Source organism: Moschus berezovskii, chromosome 9 (assembly GCF_049115385.1).
Source record: "Moschus berezovskii isolate FMDL1 chromosome 9, NW_MosBer_1.0, whole genome shotgun sequence".
Lineage (NCBI taxonomy): Eukaryota > Metazoa > Chordata > Mammalia > Artiodactyla > Moschidae > Moschus > Moschus berezovskii.
In genome coordinates this window covers 22,089,169-22,101,541 of record NC_142468.1, presented here as the reverse complement: position 1 = coordinate 22,101,541, position 12,373 = coordinate 22,089,169, and the positions used below count along the sequence as shown (strand labels likewise).

Below are 12,373 nucleotides of genomic sequence, written 5' to 3'. Positions count from 1 at the left end.
AGTAGTTTGCACCTCTAAACCCTTATCTTGCCACTTCTCCCTTTCCTCCCCAGTGGTAACCACTAGTTTGTTTTCCATATCGGTGACTATGTTTTTGTTGTATTTACTAGATTGTTTTATTTTTTAGATTCCATGGAGGAGGGCATGGCAATCCACTCAAGTATTCTTGCCTGGAGAATCCCCATGAACAGAGGAGTTGGGCGGGCTATAGTCCATGGGGTCGCAAAGAGTTGAACATGACTGAGCAACTAAGCGCGCACACACACATAAGTGATATACAGTACTTGTCTGTCTGTCTTATTTCACTAAACACAATACCCTCTAAGTTTATTCACGGTGTTGCAAATGGAAAAAGTTTAGAAACACTTGGGAAAAAAAATGGAAAGAAATTTCATTCTTTTTACTGGCTGACTATTCCATGGTATATACTATGGAATATATATTCCATGGTATATATATACTATGTGGTATATATACACCACGTTTTCTTTATCCATTTATCTGTTTATAGACACTTAGGTTGCTTCCATATCTTGGCAACTGTAAATAATGCTATTATGAACATTGGGAGTGCATTTATCTTTTTAGTGTTTTCACTTTTTTTTTTCTCAGAAAAATACACAGGAGTGGAATTGGTGGGTCATATAATAGTTCTATTTTTAGTATTTTGAGAAACCGCCATACTGTTTTCCAAAGCAGCTGTACCAATTTACATTCTCCCTAACTTATAATTTATTTCATTTTACATATATGATTTAATTTTTAAGAAAGGCTGTGTTTAACAACTGGCTCACAGAAATCTTGGGAATTTTACAGCTGGTTCTTGAGAGACATGCTCTAGCACAACACTGCAGGTAAAAGGCTCTGGTCTCCCTTTAAGAAACCACATCAGAGAAAATAACTGCAAATGAAACAACTGACAAAGGATCCATCTCCAAAATACACAAGCGGCTCACACACCTCAATACCAAAAAATAAACCAAACAACCTGATCAAAAAACGGGTGGAAGACCTAAACAGACATACCTCCAGAGGCATACAGGTGGCCAACAAACACACAAAAAGATGCTCAACATCGCTCATTATTAGACACACGCAAATCTAAACGACAATGAGGTGTCACCTCACACAGGTCAGAATGGCCACCATCAAAAAATCTACAAACAATAAATGCTGGAGAGGCTGTGGAGAAAAGGGAACCCGTCTCCACTGTTGGTGGGAATGTAAATGGATATAGCTACTGTGGGGAATGGTACGGAGATTCCTTAAAAAAACTAGGAATACAACTACCTTATGACCCAGCAATCCCACTACTGGGCCTATACCCTGAGAAAACTGTATCTGAAAAAGGAGAAGCCATACAATTTAGTTGAAAAAGTGTGACCTTTGGAAAAACAAGAATGAATTCTGGTTTTGCAATGCTATGTAGTTTTTGATGTCACAAAAATCTCTCAGAGACTGTTTCCTCATGTATAAAATGATATTGACAGTATTTAAATTGAGGATATTGTCAAAATTAGTGGTTATATGCATAAAGTCCCTACCAAGTACCCAGCACACAGTAGGTGCACAATAAATAGTAGGTCTGATTCCTGCTAGGAATGTCTAGGTTTGTCATAGCTTTTCTTCTAAGGTACAAGCATCTTTTAATTTCATTGCTGCAGTCACTGTCCACAGTGATTTTGGAGCCCAAGAAAATAAAATCTGCCATTGTTTCCATTTTTCCCCATCTATTTGCCATGAAGTGATGGGACTGGATGCCATGATCTTCATTTTTTGAATCTTGAGTTTTAAGGCAGCTTTTTCACTCTCCTCTTTCATCTTCAAGAGGCTCTTTAGTTCCTTTTCACTTTCTACCACTAGGGTGGTATCATCTGCATATGAGGTTGTTGATATTTCTCCTGGCATTTCTCATGATGTACTCTGCCTACAAGTTAAATAAGCAGGGTGACAATATACAGCCTTGATGTACTCCTTTCCCAATTAGGAACCATTCCATTGTTCCATGTCTCGTTCTAACTGTTGCTTCTTGACTTGCATACAGGTTTCTCAGTTCAGTTCAGTCGCTCAGCCGAGTCTGACTCTTTGCAACCCCGTGGACTGCAGCACGCCAGGCTTCCCTGTCCATCACCAAATCCCAAAACTTGCTCAAACTTATGTCCATCGAGTTGGTGATGCCATCCAACCATCTCATTCTCTGTCGTCCCCTTCTCCTCCTGCCTTCAATCTTTCCCAGCATCAGGGTCTTTTCCAGTGAGTCAACTCGTCGCATGAGGTGGCCAAAGTATTGGAGTTTCAGCTTTAGCATCAGTCCTTCCAATGAACACCCAGGATTGATCTCCTTTAGAATGGACTGGTTGGATCTCCTTGCAGTCCAAGGGACTCTCAAGAGTCTTCTCCAGCACCACAGTTCAAAAGCATCAATTCTTCGGAGATCAGCTTTCTTCACAGTCCATCTCTCACATCCACAGACAGACCTTTGTTGGCAAAGTGCTTTTTAATATGCTATCTAGGTTGGTCATAACCTTCCTTCCAAGGAGTAAGTGTTTTTTAATTTCCTGGCTGCAATCAGCGTCCGCAGTGATTTTGGAGACCAAAAAAATAAAGTCTGACGCTGTTTCCACTGTTTCCCCATCTATTTCCCATGAAGTAATGGGACCAGATGCCATGATCTTTGTTTTCTGAATGTTGAGCTTCAAGCCAACCTTTTCACTCTCCTCTTTCACTTTCATCAAGAGGCCTTTTGAGTTCCTCTTCACTTTCTGCCATAAGGGTGGTGTCATCTCATGATGTACTCTGCATATAAGGTAAATAAGCAGGGTGACAATATACAGCCCTGACGTACTCCTTTTCCTATCTGGAACCAGTCTGTTGTTCCATGACCAGTTCTAACTGTTGCTTCCTGACCTGCATACAGATTTCTCAAGAGGCAGGTCAGGTGGTCTGGTATTCCCATCTCTTGAAGAATTTTCCACAGTTTGTGGTGATCCACACAGTCAAAGGCTTTGGCATAGTCAATAAAGTAGATGTTTTTCTGGAACTCTCTGATCAACAGATGTTGGCAATTTGATCTCTGGTTCCTCTGCCTTTTCTAATAGGTTTCTCAGGAGGCAGGTAAGCTGGTCTGGTATTCCCATCTCTTTAAGAATTTTCCAGTTTGTTAGAGGAAAAAATGAGCAGGGAGGGAGGGTGTCCACCTTCTGCAGTGAGTCTGGATCTAGGAAATGTTAAAAAGCACAATTCAACCCAATAAGTTTGAAGATCTAATTGACTTAATTCAATGGTTCAGGAATCAGGGAGAATCCCATCTATCAACTATAAGCGCGCTCAGAGGGGTTGTACAAAAATGGAAGGTTTTTTACAGGAAAAAGGGTGGGGCAAGGGACCTATTGTTAAAAGAAAAGAAAGTGGGGGGAGGGAAGAAGTGCCAAGGGTTTTATTATGCAGATTGTCTCTTCTCCCTCTGGGGAATGGAGAAGGTCCCTGTGACAGATTATTATGGGACAGCTCCTCATTGGTGCTGACCGGAAAATTCCAAACTCTTTAAGATTACATTTATGGTGAAGATCGAAACTGCAACTGGGCTTGGTATTAAATCTAGCTTTAGAATCAAGGGCTTTAGCACAAGTGATGCCATTTGGGGCCTGTGGGTTTTCTCTTTAACAGAACGCAAGGAGGAAAGAAGGCAGAACAAGGACAGGCTTATGGAAAAGGAAATAGCAGCAGTAATGCGGGGCCCAGAATGGGAGGGCTTCCTTGGGATAGGGGTGTATGCTTGGTGGTGGACATTCTGCTTGCTTTGTTTGAACTACCTCAAAAATTTGACTTGTTAATCCACAGCACTTTTCTAGAGAAGCTAGTAGAATTGGGCTAGTTGAGAGGCCCTGCCTGACCCAAGCTGAAGCACAGGCTCTGGGTCCAAGCCCAGACTCTGGCACTGCCTATCAAGTAGGAATGCCTCAACATTAGTTGAGCACTTCTGAGACAAGTACTGTTCAAGACCCTGGAGCGCAAAGATAAAAAATCAAAACTTTTTGTCATTAAGGGATTATTCTCTGGTGGCTCAGTGCTAAAGAATCTGCCTGCGGATAGAGGAGATGAGATTCCATCCCAGGGTAGGGAAGATCTCCTGGAGAAGGAAATGGCAACCCACTTCAGTATTCTTGCCTGGGAAATCCCGTGGATAGAGGAGCCTGGTGGGCTCCAGTGCATGGGGTTGCAAGAGTGGGACACGACTTAGCTACTAAAACAACAACAATAAAGCCCTGTTGATGGACAGGGAGGCCTGGCGTTCTGTGATTCATGGGGTGGCGGAGAGTCGGACACGACTGAGCGACTGAACTGAACTGAACTGAACTGAAACGCATGCAGAGGACTTATCTCCTATGGCCGCAGGGGGACCACCTATATATACAGAGAAAGTACTCAAACTGCTTGCATACTGTGTGTTGGAAAATAGCCCTGGGAGACAAAGCTCAGGCTGGGAAATAAAGCCAGGAGTGCGGCGGGGTTCTAGACCCGACTCTGCCAGCCCTCACGCTGAACTTCAGATTTCTGTTTGAGATCCGTTGCGTACTTTTAGAATGCCGAGGAATCCCTTTTAGGAAAGCCTGTTAAAATAGATTTTTAACCGGCTTAAAGACTCCAGTCTTAGCCTTTTTGAATCAGAATGGCTGGACGAGGGACCCTAAATCAGCATTTTTACACCCCAGCCCCGGGACAATCTGAGTTGGTAGGCTTCGCAACAACAACAAAAACAACAGCTTAGCGACGGGCCTGAAGAGGGATTCCTAAGTCCTAAGCTAAGGCAGCAGGAACGAAAGTGCCTAGTCGACCGGAGAGCAAACCAATCCTTTGCAAATACAGTACTCTAAAAAACCAAATCTAGTCGGATAATACAAATAATAATACAGACAGTAAGAGCAGAAGAACTGGAGAGACTAAGCGCAAAGCCGTCGCGGTCAGTCCGCAACTCCTCCCGCCAATCGACTCTAGCGGAGTCGGCGTGACGGTCCCTTTAAGAACTCCCTTTCTTCCTCGGTCTCGCCTGCCGCGGGGCGTGCGGGCCGGCCGGCGGCGCGTGCGTGCTGGCTGCCGTCTGCCGGCCGGGCCTTTTCCCCAGCGGGACGCTCGCGGCGGCGCGACGCCGGCGCTCGTTGCGTGCGCGCGCGGCCCCGCCCCTCGCCCGCCCCTTCCCCTCCCCCTCCGCGGGCCTCCCCCGCCCGCGCCGTACAGCTGGCCCAGTGACGCGAGCACGGCCGCCACTGCCACTGCCGCCGCAGCCGCGGGGTTCCGTTCTCCTCAGCCGGCGACAGCCTCGTCTCGCTGCCCCCGGCCTCCTCCTCAGGCAGCGCCGGCCAGCCGACGGCACGCGCGCGGAGGCTCGCCTAGACCCGAGAGGGCTGCGGGTGCGCGCGGGCGGCGGAGCGGATCCCAGCGCCTCGGAAGCTGCGAGCGCCCCCCTCCCGGAGGTCGCCGCGCCGTGCCCCCGGTGAGTTGTCACCGCGGCCCGGGGAGCGGCGGCGGGGCCGGGCATTGTGTCACTGGAGCGCCCGACCGGGCCAGCTGTCAGGGGCGCGGGGCCGGGGACGGCTTGGGGAGCCCGGGCGGCCGCCCCGCGTCGGCCGCCGTCCGCGCTTCCTGCCCCGGCGCCCCGGGGTGTCACCCCGACGCCCCGGGCGGCGAGTCCCGGTGCTCGGCGTGGGCCAGGAGGGCTGGCGGGGTGGGCTGTGTGCCGAGGCAGTGAGGAGCACCCACCGGCCGGCCTACGCCGGGAGCTTGGTGGCCGGGACCGGGGCGCGCTGCCCAAGGGGCCTCGCCGGCCGTGCGGGGTCGCGCTCCGGACCGGAGTTCAGGGTGGAGACCGCACTTTGCAGGTCGCAGGAGAGAAGGTAGGCAGAGGCTTTCTTTTCTTTATGACTTGTTAACCGTTTTCGCATCAGGGCCAACGAAAGCGGCGGGTCCCGAGCTGGGGCAGGGTCGGCTTAGCGATGGTGGACTTCGCAGGACAACCTTGGAGCCCAGGTGTGCAAGCCCCGGAGCTTTCTGGAGCTCCCGCGTCTCGTCTGGTCTTTAATCTCAAAAACTTCATTATTATCCGGGCTGAGACGCACCGAAACCACTTCCTGTTTGTGTATGAAGACTTTTTTTTTTTTAATTTCTGGTTTTTAGAAACTTCAAATGTTGGTGTCGGTCTGACCCTCCCACGGGGTTGTGACTGTGGGGGCAGCTGAAGTGGGAAAAGTTACCCCATAAGGGAGGTCAAGAGAAAGGTGGTTTGGGGCACCGTGAGACCCAGGAGAAAAGAAGCGTCGAAAACAAATCTTTAGCTGGTTCGAGGAAGTTCAGCAAGGAGGCCTGATGCTGCTGTTCCCATAGAATGGCTTCTGGTGGCAGGTACTTCCTCCGGCTATTTCTCAGATCACTTGCGTCCTTATCTCTTTCTCCGGGGTACACATTTATGGTATGTTTGCAGAACATTTGCTTGTTCAGACATTCTTTCTTTTCTTTAGTTTCTCGAAAGTATTTGTGATATGGAATATATGCCAGTCACTGTGTGCTAGGTATTAGGGTTACTGCAGTGAATAAGACAGAACCCTGCCACTCCTTACAGAGTTCACAGTTTTTATATCAACTTATTTTGGATTATGTTAATTTTCATTGGTGGCCATTGCTGCTTAAGGAAGTTCTGCCCAGTGTGTTAACAGGGGACAGCACTGGTACAAGGCTTGATAAATAGAAATCCCTATCCACAGTGTGGCTTTTTGGATACTGTAGTAGAAGTGTTCTGTGAAACCAAACCTCACCTACAGCTAGATGGGGCAGGTCCCTGATCAGAGTAAGAAATCCCAGGGCTCCCCCGCGGCCGCTGCCACCACCACCCTGCAGTGCTTAAACCCTCAGAGCAAACCCGTTGTCAGATGGCAGAGTTCAACGTGTTTGCTTGAGGCTTGCCTGCTCAAAGGTCAGAATTTGGGCAGACAGAAACGAAAGAAAGAAAGGTAGAATGAGCTATTATAGATGCAGGCTGGCAGACGATGAGCCCTCAGCACTTTGTCTGGTCTCCTGGCAGGTCTCTATCATGTGGTGGTTGAACTTGTGCTGTCATGTAATGGTCTCTTTGTAAGGGATTTCCTCCCTTGCGATGGCCAGGGTAGCAATCTCTATAGCTTCCCCCCCCACCCCCCATAACACACGTATGCACCCTCCAAAGGGAATTATTCACCTGACTTCTTAAAAGTCAGAACATATTTCAAGTTTATTGCTATTCAGCATTATGCGTTTCCATCCTGCAGGAAAAAAATTTGCCTTATGTTTTAAATCTTTCCTTGTTCTCTTTTTCCACATTCTTAGCTCTTTGATAACCAGATAACTACTGGTATCTGTCTGTGGCCCGGAGAATTATAGTACTGTGTCTTGGAAAAAATTCGTGAGTCATGTAATCTTCCTTATTTCTGTACCAAAACAATTGAACGGGGAGAATGTCTTTAGCAGAGCCTCTTGCAGGCTGAGAAGGAAGGCCAAAGAGCACATATGCTGTCTTCCCCTCTAATTCTCTGTTTACCAAGGGGCGATTCGCGGAGGACATGATGCCTGTGTCCAGGCCTGACGTGCCCACTTGGAGGCCTGAATGTCTGCAGACCCACCAGGCCCAGCTGTGTAATTGCCATGCAGAAAGCACTTTACTGAGCTCCTGAACTGATTTGTGATCTCCTAGTGAAAGCTGACAAGCAGGATTCCTTTTCCCTCTTCCGTCCGTATGGACGGTAGGGAAGTCTTGTCTAGGGGGTATTCCCTCAGGCAGTAGGAGAAACAGGAGAAGGGACAAGGAGAGGGAGAAGCCCAATGCCTTTTTTGTTTTTAACTTTGAAGGCAGATATTACTGTGGTGCAGACTTGAGTGCAGACTTGCTTCTTGGGTTAAGAGTAAGCATTGCGACAAATGCTTATATGTTAATAGAGACTCTTTTTCCTGGTCGAGATGGCTTCAGGCTAGGGTCCACCCACACATCTGACTGTAGTGAGGCTTCACTTAATGGAGTGAGTTTTTTTTTTTTAGGCAAATGCTCACTTTAATCATAAGTCTGAATTACTTATTTTCACATCAATATATTTCATAAACCAAGAACTTAGTATTATATACATTTTTTAATGGTTAAAATTCAAAGAATTTTTATTAAAAAGTGATCAGGAGCTGGTTGAAATTTTCACTGTAAATAAAAAACATCTATTACTACTTTTATTCACAGTGAACTCGTATCTAAGCTTCCTGAAGAGCTATGCTAATACAACAGGGATGACAACCTTGACAGCAACCTGCTACAACATGGGCTTCACATACACTGATGACTTTAAGAAACAGCTCTTCCTCTTTCCATTTACAACAAAAAGGATAACTTTTTTTCTGGGGGGGGGCAGAGCAGTTATTTTATCAGAGACAGACAGATGCAATGGTATCAAGGGAAAGTGCTTATCAAAACTTTTCCACTGTTATCAAAGGTTTTGACAATGAAGGCTTCATGAAATGTCACAAAATTTTATTTGCTATAAGATAACCATCTATTAATACTTCTAGGTAGGAGACATACACTACAGTACAGCAACTGTTTTAATGTGGAAAATAATTCTCAATTCTCATATGAAAACATTTGGCTAAAATATGAAACATCATGGCAGTAAAACTGACAGTGAAGTTGTCAGTGTAGAAACGTCCCTGGGAGAAGTGGGAATCTTCCTCTTGCGAGATAAACTCTGCACACGAAGTTCAGGTGCCATCAGCTCGACAAAGGCAGGAAGCAGCATCCTGTTACTGGCAACAAGCAGCATGTAACGTGGACCTCTTCCATGTCATGCTGACAGCAAGGTGATGACAGTGATCGCTTATATACACTGAGGGAGGAGAATATGCTCTTCAGAAGGAAAGGACATTCCAAGAGAACTCACATAAAGAAAGCTCTTGTGGAAGTCTCAGGCAGCTTTGCAGAGAACAGTCACAAAACAGGTAGAGGCAATTTATATTTATGGAGTGAGTTTTAAACAAATTAATATTCTTAAGTTACATTGCCACATTGCAGGAAACTTGAAACTAGAGCAGTGAGAAATAAGGCCTGTGATATGCCAGTGTTGTTTCCTTATTGGTTGGAATGAAGGATGCAACTCAAGGCTGGTGCTAGGGAATATGTGATGGGTGTTGGAAGCTGCTAACAGCTGTGGATCTGAGACCAATGAAGCAGTCTCAGGACAGCATGGGGATGACCATCCTTGAGCATCAAGACACGTTCGCTCTTGCCCTGGCTAGGATTCACAGCAGCAGCCGTTGTACCCTTAGATGGCTGTGAGTTCCGGTGTCTCTTTGTAAAATCTTTATCTGAAAGAGTAGAGGTGCTGGGGAAAGACACACCTCATACACGGGCTAGGTTTTAGCACAGAGCCTGTGGGTGCCTATGGATGTTTCCCTTTTCTTGTGCTCACCCGTGTCTGTGATGCTGTCCTTTTTCTTTCCCTCTTAGTTCCTTGGCCTGGAAACTGGCAGGATTCCTCTATTTGCTCTCTCATCTTCTGGTTCATACCTGAGTGCGGAAGTCTCCACTCCTTTGGTAGACCTTACAGTGGTGCTGAGCTGGGTCACTGCAGCTGTGGAAGGCCACCTGTGCTGCCGTCAGGGCTAGGGGACGGTTGAGTCTCTGTGAAGGTACTGGTACAGCAGGAGCAGGAAATGCAGTGACCATGGTGAAAACTAAGTGGGTTTCACAGACTCTGTTGTTGCCTGTGATATATTCTGCCTCCCTGACTCTTCCATCTCAAAAGAGGAAAATAGCCACCCTTGAAACATCAGAAGCTGCGTGCCAAGAATTCATGCAGTCCTCCAGAAACAGGATATTGTTGAAGCATTTTTCTCAAGCAGAAGCAGATGTAGTTCCCTGTTAGTGTCGCCAGTGTTAGTGGATCCTTATAAAATTACCTGATAGCAGTGTGCCCTTAAGTGTACTCCCCCCCCTCCCCCGCCACATATACAAGTATTATTATTATTTTTTTTTTTGGCAGAGCCTCATTGCTTAATCTGGGGAAAGTTAGCCTGGGATTCCTGATGAAAGTTAGCCTGGGTTTGTAGACGCAGAGGTGGTGACTGACAGTTCCTTATTACTCAAGAGGATCTTCTGTGGTGAAAAATTAGATGACTCAGGATTCTTTCCTCCTGCAGTTGGTGATTGAACACAGAACCTCAGCGAAGAGACACAAATAGGGGTTTTTTACCCAGTTTCCTCTTTCTTTCTGTCCTTTTTTTTTTTTATTTAAATGGAACACTTCACGGATTTGCGTGTCATCATTGTGCGGGGGCCATGCTAATCTCTATCATTTCAGTTTTAGTATATGTGCTGCTGAAGCACTCTTTCTGTCTGTTTCTAAGAAGGGGAAAGTTTAATCTTTCCAAATCCAGCCTCCTGCCACCAGTGACTTGCCTTCATTCACAGAAGTTGAAGAATAGAGTGTAAATTGCCCTATGTGTAGACTCTCCATGTTGAAATTTTGACTAGACTAGGCTAATGATGCGAAGAGCTGACTCATTTGAAAAGACCCTGATGCTGGGAAAGATTGAAGGCAGGGGGAGAAGGGGACGACAGAGGATGAGATGTTTGTATGGCATCACTGACTCAATGGACATGAGTTTGAGCGAGCTCTGCAAGTTGGTGATAGACAGGAAAGCCTGGCATGCTGCAGTCCGTGGGGTAGCAGAGTCAGACGCGGCTGAACTGAACTGAGGCCAGTGAAACCTGCTTCTGGGAATGGGAAAGAAGGAGTGTTCATCCCTTTCTTCCTTTTTTGGGTTTTTGTTAGTTGGTCTCAGTAAACTAAGTTGATGGGAGTTTAAAAAAGAGAACTTGAAAAAGAGAACAAGGTGGTTTTGCTTATTTTGCATTTTAAGTTGTAGTCAAGACAAACTGAGGGGAGAGGGGAGACTGAGGTTTTTTTTTTTTTAATTGCTAATATGCTGGGACAAGATTACAGAAAGCTTGGAAAATAGAGGAGGGGAACCACTGTGATTCTTCCATCCTAACACAGACATCATTTCCATGTATTCTGTGGCAGTCCTGTACATTCAGTTTTCTATTTCTTTTTATCATCTAGCATTACAACATAAACATTTTCCTATAATGGCACATAACTTTTATAATTATTTTTAGTGGCTTTATAAAATTCCGTTAACTAGATGAGCTGTGATTTAAAATACCCATTCTTATACATCTAGATTATTTCTTAGTTGGCTCAGGGAGATTGTTTTTGGAGGGTGATTTTATTTTGTCGTGACATTTTTTTTAAAAAACTTTATTGAGATATAATTTATATATCATAAAGATCATCCATTTAAAATGTACAAGCAATGGATTGTAATATATTTAGCATTGTCCAGCGATCTCCATAATCTAATCTAATTTTAGAACATTTCATCTCCTCCCAAAGCAGCTCCATTAGTAATTACTCCCTGTTTCTCCACAACTCCTCTAGTTCAGGGGTACCACTAGTCCACGCTCTGTCTATAGTTTATGTATTAGGACATTGCATTTGAATAGAATCATATATTATGTAGTCTTTAATGATTGCCTTCATTAAAGACTACATAATATATGATTGCACTCATCTCACACGCTAGTGAAGTCATGCTCAAAATTCTCTAAGCCAGGCTTCAGCAATATGTGAACCGTGAACTCCCAGATGTTCAAGCAGGTTTTAGAAAAGGCAGAGGCACCAGAGATCAAATTGCTAACATCCGCTGGATCATGGAGAAAGCAAGAGAGTTCCAGAAAAACATCTATTTCTGCTTCATTGACTATGCCAAAGCCTTTGACTGTGTGGATCACAATAAACTGTGGAACATTCTGAAAGAGATGGGAGTACCAGACCACCTGACCTGCCTCTTGAGAAACCTGTATGCAGGTCAGGAAGCAACAGTCAGAACTGTACATGGAACAACAGACTGGTTCCAAATAGGAAAAGGAATGCGTCAAGGCTGTATATTGTCACCTTGCTTATTTAATTTATATGCAGAGTACATCATGAGGAACGCTGGGCTGGAAGACGCACAAGCTGTAATCAAGATTGCTGGGAGAAATATCAATAATCTCAGATATGCAGATGACACTACCCTTATGGCAGAAAGTGAAGAGGAACTCAAAAGCCTCTTGATGAAAGTGAAAGAGGAGAGTGAAAGGGTTGGCTTGAAGCTCAACATTCAGAAAGCGAAGATCATGGCATCTGGTCCCATCACTTCATGGGAAATAGATGGAAAAACAGTGGAAACAGTGTCAGACTTTATTTTTTTGGGCTCCAAAATCACTGCAGATGCTGATTGCAGCCATGAAATTAAAAGATGCTTA

General features: G+C 45.5%; 1 protein-coding gene and 1 pseudogene across 3 annotated transcripts in view; one reads left to right on the top strand and one right to left on the bottom strand.

Moving 5' to 3' along the window:
• The first annotated feature begins 5,225 nt into the window (after nucleotides 1–5,225).
• SUSD6 (sushi domain containing 6) overlaps nucleotides 5,226–12,373 on the top strand; it is a 98,016-nt gene continuing 90,868 nt past the window's right edge. Inside the window, exon 1 of one of the 3 annotated variants that reach the window (XM_055437123.2) lies at nucleotides 5,226–5,491. The gene's annotated coding sequence lies outside the window, so the exon portion shown is untranslated. Of the gene's footprint in view, nucleotides 5,492–5,611; nucleotides 5,892–5,951; nucleotides 6,397–12,373 lie in introns of those variants that run through there. The other 2 variants (XM_055437124.2, XM_088839503.1) reach the window with 2 other exon arrangements.
• On the bottom strand, nucleotides 10,290–10,387 carry LOC129563684 (U6 spliceosomal RNA; annotated as a pseudogene).